We start from the raw sequence: 10460 nt of genomic DNA on the forward strand, positions 1-10460 counted from the left end.
GGAATGTTGATATCTTGGATCAGATTAATCATCAGTCACTGATGTAGGGCTTTCTGTGTATGGTAGGATATATAACAGCATCAGTGGTCTCTACACACTAGATGCCGGTACCACCTTGCCTTCCCTGACCTCACCTCCCATGTTGTGACCAAAAAAAAAAAAAAAAAAAAAATTTCTCCAGATAGTGCCAGATGCCTCCTGGCAGCTAACAGCCTCTAGTTGAGAACCACTGCTCCAGGACACTGCTACTGTCCTGTAGCACCAGCATCAGCTGGGAGCTTGTTAGAAATGCAGGACCTCAGGTCTCACCCTGACCTACTAAAGCACTCTGCATTTTAACAAGATTCCCAGGTGACTTAAGTTCACGTTAATATCTGAGAGCTACTACTTTGAGAACTAGTACAAGAAAGGGGCTGTTAATCCTGGTTGGAGTCAGATCATGAAAAGATTTGAACATTTTGCTACAAACTTTGTAGGTATGCAGCTAAATTCATTTTTCCTTTCATTACAGATTTATTTCAGGAATACTAGACTGGAAGTTCAATATTGCCTCTTTAACCTTCTTGCCTTTCTTATAACTTCAAATTTAATATTTAGGAGAACGGCACATGCCAGCTAAAAAATCAGTATAGTCTCTCTTGTGTCTGAAAGAATATATTCTAAACAGAAGTTACTTTGGGGGCCTGTAGGGAAACACTTTAAGAAGGAGCAGACTCTGTTCATTTTCCCCAGATCTTTATTCTTTCCTTCCTGGAAAAGACAGTGATGGTTTCGATTCCAACAGCTGTCTTTAAAGTTTGAGAAGAGCCATGGTCTAAATATGGTAGAGCACTAAGTCAGAAGGAACCTGATCAGAGAGAAAAAAGGAGATAAAATTGATCCCAATCTTGTAAGCCACTGTTTTATTTTCTTTTTACATTTCTTGTTTTTAGATATACATGAGAATAGAATATATTTGACACATTACACATACATGAAGTACAACTCATTCCAATTAGATCCTGTTCTAAAGCTACTGTTTTTCAGAGATCTCTTACTCAGATAAATGCAACTCCTAACTGACTGAGATTGCTGATGTGATGGGTGCACTGGAGGAAAGGAGACCCATGCAGAAACTATTGTAAGAGTATGGGTGAGAAACGGGAAGAACATGGATGGAAGTGAAGAGAGGCATTGAGAACCTGCTATTCTTTGGAGGTATGATAATATTTTTGCTTATCTCTGATGTTGTGGAAGGTTATGAGGCTTATAAACATTTAAAAGTCAAGGCAAGGAGTGGAAGCTAGAGAGGTAAAAGGAAAAGAAAGGTGGGGAGATATCTCATGAAAATCGAAGAGGAAAGAGGAAAGAGATGGGGCTGGGGAGGGGGGAGTCAGGGAAAGGAGAATTTCTGGGGAATGATATTGGCCAAAATGCATTGTGTGCATGTACAAATATGTGACAATGAATTCCACCGTTATGCACAACTATGATGCACCTGTAAAAATATGGAAAAAAATAAAAGAAGATGAGTGTGCTTGGGATTCTGTGATGAGTTTGGTTTTCATGTGTAGACCTGGAGGATGAAGAAGACATCAGCTAGATGTGCATGTCCAGAAGTTGCCCGTGAAGATGCGATGCTTCTGGGGAGCAGATGAGAAGGCAAAAGAAAGGGGTGATCATAAGTATCCACTGAACTGGACAGAAAAGCCCATAGTAATGGGCTAGGGGTAGTTAAGGGGTTGCTGCTGAACAGGTTCCTCAGGAAGTATTTTCAATGGTATTTAAAATTGAAAGCACTGGGAGCTGTTTTGAGAAGGTCCACCCACTCAGGGGACACTTCCTCCCTGCAGTGGCCCTGTCATCAATGAGATGAGGCCTTTGCTGGCCCTCAGTAGTCAGGCTGAGGTGTGCTCCATCTTTGACAGACTCTTCTGAGTCGTGAATCTTCAGACTGTCCTTCAGCTAATGCTGTCTTGGAAATTGTGGAGCCATGGTGCATAAATATGGTCAAGGGTTACTGGCTTCTAGGAAATATCATCATCTTTTTCTAGTCAATAGCTTGTGTATACTCCAAGGAATTACTTCCACAAAAGTCATTGTATTAAATAGCTGTATACATAGGTCATAGGCTAGATGTATTCTGGGATGGAAAGATGGGAACACCATGAAATACCCCTGGTGGAGTTTATGTGTATATGGAAATAAGATAGATGTGATCAATGTTTTAGTACCATAGTCTGCAGGGTGCCCTGGTCTTGGGTACTGCTAAAGATAGAACTCCTCATTTGTCCAAAATATTTGGGGTCTGTGTGTTTTTACTTCTTTTGGGGAACACTGTCATAGTTTTTCCTTCTTTTTCTTCTTTTTGTATTCTCTTTTAGCATTTCCCTCTTCTCTATATAAAAACCTCAAGTTTCATCCATTTTCCTCTTTTCTCAATAAAGTTGCCCATTATACCCACTGTTTCTTACTTTGTGTCCACAGTCACTTATGGGCAGATATGGAATCCCTAAGCTGTGAAACCAGAAGTTTGCAAATTTTTTTAACATATGCAACTCATTTGGCATCAAAATCTAAATTGACGTGAGGTATTTTGTGATATTTATTAATTCCTAGAATATTGATTTTTGTTTGTATGGAAGAAATGTTAGTGTGTTTGTTAAGAGTGCTGCCTTATACCTTAGTAGGAGAAAGAATATCTTTTGAAAATTGGAAACATTCCAAATTCCAAAATAAATCGTGTCCCAAAGTCTTTGGATAAGAAAATGTGGGCCTGTCCTGTCTCAAAATGCAGATGAGAATAGGAGGTTGTGATGAATGGGAAGATGGAGACAGTATGATCATCATGGGCAAGGGACACCCTATACTAAGTGCAAAGCCTGTGAGAATCAACTGAAAGGCAAGTAGATGGAAGTAAGATCACTGAATCCAAAGCAAGCGTCATGTAAGCAATTCAGCCCAGCATTAGCTTCTGGATTAATCTTGCAATTAGGAGAACTTCAGGAGCCTTGCTTAGCTCATTAGTGTAAATGACTGAGATCAAATGGAGTTTAAGGACAGCTTTGCCTGGTCTTGTACTCCAAAACCAGAAGCACAGCTCCTGTCTGCATGTGGGGCCAGCTCCCTACTTTGTCTTCCCATTTCTCCCAGGCTCTTAGGGCTGGCAGATCTGACTAAAGAGCATCTATGAGGAGGGAACCACAGCCTGCTCCCCGGACTCTCCAAGCCCAGGCTGCCTGCCTAGTCCCTTTCTCAGGTCCCATTGACTCGCTCCCCAGCTTCTAACTGGCTGGAATCTGCTCCCTGGCGTCCCTGCTCTTTTGCCTCTAATAATTGTCTGCTTGTCTCTAGCATCATGCCCCTCGTGTCATCATAACTGTCAACTTTGATCTTTTTTAGAGATGACATTCAGACAGCTTTGTTGAAATTTTACCTACAGAGTGATTGTGCAGCATGTCATAGGAACAACCTCAACAATCGCAGAGACTCGCACAGCTGTGCCTACATGCCCAGAGAAGGCATTGAGCTTTGGTGACATTTTAAATCAGAACAGTGACTAATGATGCAAATGGAATGTAAACGATGAATCATACAAAATCATTAATTATCTCTGTACCAGGAAAAACTGAAACAGTGGGGACTGTTTTGTAGGTGCATTTTCAAGTCTCACAGATGAGCAGGGTCACGGAAGGTATATATCCACAGGATAACTTCCATGTTGCAAAACCTTCTTTCTTCGTCTTCCGTTCTCCTTTTACTCCTTCCCTTTCCTTCCCATCTCCCTTCCTTCCCTTCCTCCATTTCTCATTCATTAATCAGTCTTTTTATCTGAAGACAGAGATAATAACAGTGTCCTCCTTATAAAGATAGTTGCAGGGATTAAATAAACTGAGATTTTAAGGTGTGTGTGTGTGTGTATTTATGTGTGTGTGTGTGTTTGTGTGTGTGTGTGCGCGTGCGTGTGTGTGTTTTGCATGCACATCTCAAGTGCTTTTAGTGCCTGGCCCAAAGTAAAGTGCTTTTTCTTGTTGGAACTGACCCTATGCCAGGCCCTGTTCTGGAAGGCAGCAACACAGACATGAAAAGTCTAGAACTTAAGTTATCTCTGATATTTGGGTTCTCACGGATGTGTTATTCTGAAGCATAAACTCTGACATGAGATGGACTAGATTTGAAAGTCATCTCCATCCTGTCACTCATTGGTGATATGAACTTGGGCAAGTTGCTTAATCACTATAAATCTTGGTCTCCTCCAATGGGGATAATAATATCAATGGCAAAATAATAATGTCTATTTTGTAGGTTTGTTATGAGAAATAAAGTTCATAAAAGCAAATGAAATACTTCACAGAATACCCAAATAAGTAATAAATACTGAGTTCCTTTTTCCCAGGGTACTCCTGAGTATTGGTCCTAAGATGGTCTTTGACAACTGTTTTTTTTCTTCTTCTTTCAGTTAATGGATATATTTTAAAAGTCTTTTTAGATATACATAATAGTAGAGTATATTTTGACGTATTATACATACATGAGGTATAACTTCCCATTCTTGTGGTTGTACATGATGTGGAGTTATACTGGTTGTGTATTCATATATGAACATGGGAAAGTTATGTTGGATTCATTCTACTGTCTTTCCTGACAAAATCTTACATTAGGACCCTCATCCTCATGGATAGAATGGACATCTTGTCCTGTTTCTAGTATTTATCTCACCTTTCATATTTGTTTTCCCATCTGTAACATGAATATAATAATAGTCCCTAATTCACATTGATGATTAAAGTCAACTAAGATAATGTAGGTAAAGAACTGAGTACAAAAAAAAAAACATGCCTAATGCATAGTTAATATTAAGTTGGCAACAATTATGTTGTTTTTTATTAGTATTTGAGTCTGTGTTTGGGAAAGAACTTGTACACCTGGATTTCTGAGGCTTTCCACACTGACTTTACTTTTATTTTATTAAATTTAAAAATTAAATTATTTTATAATTTATTTTAATTTTTAGTAACTATTTTTTTTTCTTAATTCAGTAGGAACCTATTTCATCACTGCACAAAATCTCGGAATATTCTGTTTCCTCTTAGCTAACCGCATCCCTGGACATACTGGGAGTCACAGGAGGTAAGTTGTTTCATGACAGCTGTACACGCTCGCCTAGCATTAGTGGTGTTATGGCTTGGATCTAGAATTCCCCCTAGCCCACAAAGACTCATGTGTTAAAGGGTTGGTCACCAGCTGACTGAACTATTGGGAAGTGACAAAAATTTTAGAAGATGGGACCATGTCTAGCTGGAGCAAGGCGTCCATTTGGGTGATGTCATTGAAGGCCATGTCATGTCCCTGGCCCCTTCCTCTCTCTCTGCTTCTTGACCATCATGAGGTGAACAGCTTTTCCCAGCCATGTGCTACCCACCATGATGTTCTGCCTCTCAAAGATCTAAAGCAACAGGGCTGAGTGACCATGGACTAAAGTCTCTGAAGCAATGAGTCCAAATATATCGTTCTTCTTTTAAGTTGATTTATCTCCAGCATTTTGTCAGTGATAGAAAGCTAACATTTTGTATGCAGCCTCATAAGAAATATCACCAAGAATCATATATTACCCCATAACTGATTGTCTTCAGAGCAAGCATACACTTGGATAACTAAGTATACATTTTCTACTTTGGGACTGTAGTTTTTAAGTTTAAGTTTGTTTGTTTTTTTTTTAAGTTTTTAAAAAAGCTTTTTAAGTCAGATTCAGAGATAGATGAATGTGATCAGGGAGAACGGATCTATATGGTCTGCCATTGTCCTGGTTTATTTCTAGCATGATTGCACACTAAGCAATGGTGATGCTGCCAGCAGCTACCATTTATTAAGCATCAGGCACTTCCCGTGCACCAGCTCACTTGTTCCAGAGAGCAACTCTGAGAAGTCTGTATTGGTTTCCTCTCTTAGCCACGAGAAAACTAGATCCAGATTAAACAGCTTGCCCACGTTCACAAAATTCAAACTAATCTCAATATGCCTTAAAAGTTGTTTAAACTACAACGCGGTAGTTAGAACAGATTTAAGCAAATAAATAAAGAACAATGCCAGGTGCAGTGGCACATGCCAGTCGTCCCTGCAGCTCAGGAGACTGACAGGAGGATCACGAGTTCAAAGCCAGCCTCAGCAACTGTGAGGCACTAAGCAACTCAGGGAGACCCTGTCTCTAAATAAAATACAAAATAGGGGTGGGGATGCGGCTCAGTGGCCAAGTGCCTCTGAGTTCAATCCCTGGTACACGGCCTCCCCCCAAAAAAAAGAATAAAAAATTTTTCAACAATAATCTTTACTGAAGGGAAATAAATATTCTAGGAACACAAAGAATAAAAACACAAAATTGTAACGTTAAACTGTAGCTAAAGCATACTTTTCTCAACCTCCAAGCCTTATTCCAACCCATACAGATATTTTAAAATCTAATCCAGCTGGGCACAGTGACTCATGACTGTAATCCCAGCAGGTGGAGAGGCTGAGGCAGGAGGATTGCAAGTTAAAGCCAGCCTAACAACTTAGGCCCTAAGCAGCATGTGAAACCATGTCTCAAAATAAAAAATGAAAAGGGCTGGGGATGTGGCTCAGTGGTTAAGAACCCCTGAGTTCAATCTCTAGTACCCACCTCAAAAAAAAAATTAAAAAAAAAAGAAAGAAAAGAAAAAAACTAATCTAGTAAGCCAGAGCAGTTCATAAAACTTTGACCTCATTAAATTGTCAGGTAGATGAAGCTTATAATAAACAAACAGACAAGAGCAACCAAAAATTGCACACAAAGAGCTTTGGAAACATCTGAATACAAATCGCTTTCTAAATGTAGGATGCTCTTCTCATTGATTGTACAAGAAAACAAAACCTTAGACCTTCCTAGCAGAGCAGTAATAATGAAGGAAAGCCCTTATGCTCAGAATGATTAAAGCATTTAACACACAGAATGAGCACTGGGGAGAAAAGCTCGTCTTCATTTTTCTCAGTGTTATGACACACAACGAATATAATCTCCCTCAGGTTTTGCTAAACATCCAAGCTCTTTACTTTTCACTATTTTATTCATTTGAATTCACCTTGGATTTACTAAAGAGAGAGAGAAAGAGAAAAAAAAAGGCCTCACAAGAAATGAGAAGGTGTAGTTAACAAGCTACTTTTAGTGGTTCTTCATAAAATCCGTGTGGTAGTAAAGCGACCATCACCCTACCCTCAAGTTACACTGTTTGGTGGCCAAGGGTTTTATGGGGTGAGAGGAAGTGAATTCATCATTAAAAGATAACTAATTAAAATTAAAGATGGAATAGGCCCTTCACCTTATGTTATGCCCACATAATATCTCACCGTTTTTGCATCACATTCAAAGCATTTTAGAAAAAAGAAGAGAGTAACTTCAAAGCAGGCTACAGTATTTACCAGGATGATATGCCTTCAAGTAGTCGGTGGAAGTGGGTGGGAGGTGACCGGCTGAAGGGAAATCGACTCCTCTTGTTCTCCCCCCATTACACCTTAGATGTCATGGATATCTTGGTATCTATCTACATTTTCAGTTTCAGCACTCTCAAGCGATACTAATGGCCTCGATGTACACCATGTACACACTTAGAACATTTTGCTGAAAATTATATTTGAAATTGCTTTCCTTTTAATAAAAATAAAGCATTACTATTTAGCAAATGTACCAAAGGGGAAAAAAATGACAATGTTTGCAGTTCTGTAATCAAATAAGCAATGTGTTCATCTAGGTTGTCAAAAGACAAGATTAGAACAGATTTAGCCATAGATTTCATTGGCTTTTATTCTGGATTTATGAATTGGAACAATCTCATTTCTATAAAATGGAAAGGGAGTTTCCACTGGTCAATGGCAGAACAGTGGGTTTTCTAAGGTGGCGACACGGAAACAGAATAATACAAAGAAGCTTGTTGGTTAATGCCCAGTTAGTTCATGTTAATCTTTTAATATAAAGGTTAAAGCAGAGGTTTTACTATAAAGGTTAAATACAAAGGTTAAAGCATAATTAATTCCTAATTATACTGACTGTGGTAGAGTGGAATCTCCTATTTTCAGGAAAAACTGGTCTGTTTGAGGATCCCTCTGCTTCCTTTAAATTTGGTTATGTGGAGTTTTAACATGAATGATTTCATTTTGGTTTATTCTTTTCTTTTGGAGCCTGATAGAAGAGCTTAGCTAAAAAACAATGGCCTTCCGTAGTTTTTTCTTTTGCAATGTATCTCTAAAATAATAAAAGCAAAATTTTCCAAATATATGCCCATTTTTTTGCTTTTTCTTCCTTTTTTTATCCTTCGTTTTCTTCTTTTGTATTGTACATTTTAAATTTTCCAGGTCAGGAACTATATCTGCCATTGTCATCATGGAGAACCCAGAATCTAGTACAGTGTCTGTACTACATGCTCAATGAACACTTTTGTTTTTTGCATAAATAAATATGTTAGTGACCTTCCATATCATTACATATCTTATAGCATCTTTTTGATGACGTGTAGCATTCCATACTGTGAACGTATTGTGATTCATTTAGCGTTTTTTTTTTTTGCTTACCTAGGCTATCATTGATTTTTTTTTACTATTGTAAATGAAAGGAAATATTCATGCAGCAAAATATTTTCTTAGAAATTCCCCTTGGCTCTTGGAATTGTTGGTACAATAAATAAGTAAAGAAGAAACACTATAATTGTCAAAAAAAACAGTAAACATATTTAAATATTTCACATTGGCATATATATGCGTGTGTGTATATGTGTGTATATATATATATATATGTGTGTGTGTGTGTGTGTGTGTGTGTGTGTGTATGTGTATATGTGTGTGTGCTTGTGCATATGTGTGGGTATTTATTTCCACACTTTGTGACTTGTAGGTCTTTAAGGACAACAAGTATGAGAGAAAAATCTATTCCTTTATGAGACTTTTTTTTCTCAAGTATACATTTTATGAAAAAAGTTATATATCTCCAAATTTTCAAACTGTAAAGACTATTGGCATTATCCTCTTTTGATTGTCAAGAGTCAATAGTAACAAGTGCCAAAGATACTCTTTTTCTTCTTTCCTTACCTAGCATAACCTTGGCTTGTGGTCCCAAGAAGCATTTGAAATAGGTAACAGCTTCAAAGTCATGGAAGTTGCATAAATGACTGACATATTTTGTTCCCTGAGTACCCGCCAGTCCCCACAAGCCTTAGCTTCTTAGAATGTCTTAGAATGTCTTCCTCTCATCATTTTTCTAAGGATCAAACTAAGAATGACCTGTCAGGAGGTAAAGATCTGCATGCAGGAGTTCATTAAGATTGATAGCAAAGTCCAAACTGATATATGCACCCCCCCCAACCTGGTTTCATGGATGTCTGCATGGACAAGACCTAAGAGAATTGCCTTCAGATCTAGTACAGCAAAGGGTCACTTTGTTGTTCATCATTGGTCATCATCTTATACCCAAGGAAGCTAAGCACAAGTTGTGCAAAGTGAGAAAGCTCTTGTAGGCACAGAAAGAATCTCTTATCTTGTGGTCCAGGATACTCACAACATTCACTTCCCTGATACCCTCCTCAAAGTGAATGACACCATTCAAATGGATTTGGAGCAAGACTTCTGATTTCAAATTTGACACGGGCAATCTGTGTATGATACCAGAGGTGCACGTAACTTGGGAAGAGAGAGACATCCTGGCTCTTTTGATATGGTTCATGTGAAAGATGCCAGTGGAACAGCTTTGCTGCCCAGCTCTCCAACATTTTAATTGTTGGCAAAGTCAACAAAATATGGATTTCTCTTTTTAAGGAAAAAGAATTCATTTTACCATTGCTGAAGAGAGAGACAAGAGAGCGGTGGCCAAACAGAGTGGTGGGTGAGATGGTTTCTAGTTGACATGTTGGAGGTCTCTGTTCTTAGTTAAAAAAATATATATAGATCGATTGAATAGATACTCTCTAGCCACTGAAAGCCAAACTCCTTTGTCAGGATAAATGAAATTTCAGGAGGCGAAAACATTTTGTTGAATGGTGATCAGTAACTCATCCCAAATCTCATTTAAGAAAGTAAATACAGCTGGAGCAATAATGCATGTCCTAGAGGTGTCAGGCGAGAAAAGATTTAACACCCCACAATAAACTATAAATAAACAAGATAATTCTGAAGAACCACTGCACATTCATTTGTGTCAAAGAAGGAATTTGGAAATAAGATAGCCACCAACCAGCAATTGTGGTGATAGTAACATTTCTGAATTCATTAGTGGAGAAAGAAAATTCATGATCAAGAAATAAAAATAAAGGAATTTTCCAATCATCTTTTGATTCTAAAAGATGATGTAACTCACCCTCTTGAATATGACCCTTTAAATGGTCATATTCAAGTGAATGTCGTATAATTCAAGCATTTCCTGAAGTCCATGAAAGCAACTCATTTAAGCTTTCAAGTTGCATATAAAATGGCACTAAACAGTTTCA

At 38.2% G+C, this 10460-nt stretch overlaps 1 pseudogene; it reads left to right on the plus strand.

Annotated features, from left to right (window-relative positions):
* The first annotated feature begins 1611 nt into the window (after positions 1-1611).
* On the plus strand, positions 1612-9863 carry LOC143411835 (small ribosomal subunit protein eS4, X isoform-like; annotated as a pseudogene).
* Positions 9864-10460: the final 597 nt, after the last annotated feature.

Source organism: Callospermophilus lateralis, chromosome 12 (genome assembly GCF_048772815.1).
Source record: "Callospermophilus lateralis isolate mCalLat2 chromosome 12, mCalLat2.hap1, whole genome shotgun sequence".
NCBI lineage: Eukaryota > Metazoa > Chordata > Mammalia > Rodentia > Sciuridae > Callospermophilus > Callospermophilus lateralis.